Raw genomic sequence first — 3,242 nt, 5'->3', positions numbered from 1 at the left:
CAATATCTTTACCACACAACTGATTCACTTCCCGATACTCTATCCACATGGGGGATGTCTCAACAATCAAGTTCTCTCTCACCTGTATATCGTCCACTTGGATCACATGAGACAGATCCATAATGTATCTCCTCAACTGAGACACATGAAACACATCATGAAGATTAGTAAGCGAACGTGGAAAGGCAATCTGATAGGCCACCTCTGCTATCCTATGCAAGATCTGGTATAGACCAACAAAATGTGGCATATGCTTTCAGGACTTTAAAGCTCGACCAAAACTGGTTACTGGGGTAATTCTAAAAAACACATGGTCTCGCTCTTGGAACTCAAGTGTTTTCCTCCTCTTATCATGGTAACTCTTATGGCCATTTTTCGAAGCATTCATCTTCTCTTGGATCATCTTGATCTTCTCATAAGTTTGTTGCATAATCTCAGGTCCAATTACTACACTCTCTCCATATTCATACCAACACAAAGGTATCCTACACCTCCAACCATACAACGCCTCAAACAGGGTCATTCCGATACTCGAATTGAAACTATTATTGTATATGAGCTCAATCAGAGGAAAGTAGTAATCCCAAGCACCTTTTTTTTCTAGCACACAAGCCCTTAACAAATCCTCTAAGGATTGGATAAACTTCTTAGTTTGACCATCTGATTGTGGATGATAAGCAGAACTCAACTTCAGCTTAGTATCCAACGTTTCTTACAAACTCTTTCAAAACCTCAACGCGAACATCATATCTCTATCCCACACAATGCTCGATGAAATACCATGCAGGCTAGCAATCTTCTGAATGTACAACTCAATCAACTTGTGCATAGTATAATTTGTCCTAATCAGTATGAAATGAGCCAATTTAGTCAGCCTATGAACAATCACCTAAATAGAATCACACCCCTTCGTCATCTTCGCCAAACTTGTCACAAAATCCATGGAAATGCTATCCCACTTCCAATCCGGAATACTCAACGGTTGCATCAGAACCAACAACTTCTGATGTTCAATCTCCGACTTCTGACAATTCAAACAAGCTTAGACAAACTCAACTACTTCCTTTTTCATTCCTGGCCACCAAAACAATTTCTTCAAGTCCTACTACATTTTAGTGGAACATGGATGAATACTCAACCCACTCCTGTGACCCTCCTCAAGAATACTATTCTTAAGCTCAGGTACCTCTAGCACACAAACCCTGTCTTTGAACCTCATCACGCCATTCTCATCAATTCTGAAGTCACCACCCTTATCTTAATTGATTAATACTAGTCAGTCAACCAATCCCACATCGGTCTTTTGAACCTCTCTGATCTCCTCAAGAATACCACTTGCCAATTTCAACATACCCAGCTTCACAATATTAAGATTCTCTTCACATACCAACCTCATGTCTCTAAATTTCTCGATCAAATATAACTCCCGAACCATCAACATTGACATATGCAAAGACTTCCTGCTGAATGTGTCAGCTACAACATTAGTTTACCATAATGGTAACTCAAGTCAAAATCATAGTCTTTCAGAAACTCAATCCATCTCCTCTGTCTCATATTCAATTCCTTCTAATCAAATAAATATTTCAAACTCTTGTGATCACTAAACACCTCAAATCTTAATCCAAATAGGTAGTGCCACCAAATATTCAACATGAACACAACTGCTTCCAACTAAAGATCATGTGTATGATAATTCCTCTCATGAACTCTCAACTGTCTTGAAGCATAATCCAGCACCTGACCATTATGCATTAGCACACCTCCCAGATCCATCTTTGAAGCATCACAATTTATAACAAAGAATTCACTTGGGTTCGTAAAAATTAAAATTGAAGTAGACATCAACTTCTTCTTGAGTTCATGGAAAATGTCTTCATAATGCATATCCCAAACATATGCTTGACCCTTTTAAGTCAACGAAAATGCTAACTTCGAAAAATCTTCAATGAACTTCCCGTAGTAACCAACCAATCCTAGAAAACTTTTAATCTCAGTGACAGACTTCAAAGTCTCACATTGTAACACATCATATATCTTCAATGGATCCACAACTATACCACCACTAGAAATCACATGACCAAGGAAACTCACTTCTCTTAACCAGAACTTGCACTTGGATAACTTTGCATACACATGTTCTCTTTCAATGTCTATAATACAATTCTCATATGTTCCATATGCTCTTCATTAGACTTCAAGTATATCAGGATGTCATCTATAAAGACAACCACAAACTGGTCTAAATATGGATGAAAGATTATATTCATGTATTCCATGAACACTCCAGGCGCATTAGAGACACCACATAACATTGTTGAATATTCGTAATGACCATACCTTATTCTAAAAGTAGTCTTTGAAATATCTGCTAGCTTCACACAAATCTGATGGTAACCTGAACACATATAAATATTGCTAAACACATAAGCACCTACCAACTGATCCATAAAATCATCAATCCACATAAGTGGATATTTGTTCTTGATTGTCACCTTATTCAGTTGTCGATGCATCCGACGGTGAAACACTCAGTATCATGCTACCATCTTTCTTCTTGACTAGCAACACTGATGCATCCCACGGTGAAACACTCAGCCGAACAAACTTCTTCTCAAGCAGCTCTTCCAATAGCTTCTTCAGTTTGCTCAACTCTGAAGCAAACATTTTATAATAATCCATTGAAACCAGACTCGCGCCAAGTACTAGGTCGATGGAAAATTCCACCTCACACTCTGGCGATAAATCACTGATATCATCTGTGAACACATCCAAAAAATCACACCCCCACTGGTATCCCTCAAATCACATATTTGTTCTCAGCCTTCATCTAAGCTATTAACATAACCACTTCAGTGTTGTCCTTCATGAAATCATCCACTTACTTAGCAGACACAAACAACTCGTCACTTACATCTAACTCTGGAAATGACACCGTCTTGTTAAAACATTTGATAAGAACTCTGAATCTCCATATTTAACATGCTCAGGAACAATATTGACTTATCTAACAATTTGTACTCATGTAAACCACGACACGGTGTACCAACTCTCCAAACCTAAAACATCTTGGAGAAGTAGAAGCTTATCCTCCACTTGTTTCAATCCTGCTCCGACAGACAAGCAATTAGAAAAACAATAAGTACCTATAGTGTTTCACACATATGTCGCGTACTAGGGAACAAACAACATTAAAAAACCTGGCCAAACAGACCGACCTTCTCTGATACCACTATGTAACA

This window comes from Lathyrus oleraceus, chromosome 2 (assembly GCF_024323335.1).
Source record: "Lathyrus oleraceus cultivar Zhongwan6 chromosome 2, CAAS_Psat_ZW6_1.0, whole genome shotgun sequence".
In the NCBI taxonomy this organism is placed as follows: Eukaryota; Viridiplantae; Streptophyta; class Magnoliopsida; order Fabales; family Fabaceae; genus Lathyrus; species Lathyrus oleraceus.
The sequence above is the reverse complement of the archived record's forward strand: the minus strand, read 5'-3'. Positions refer to the sequence as shown.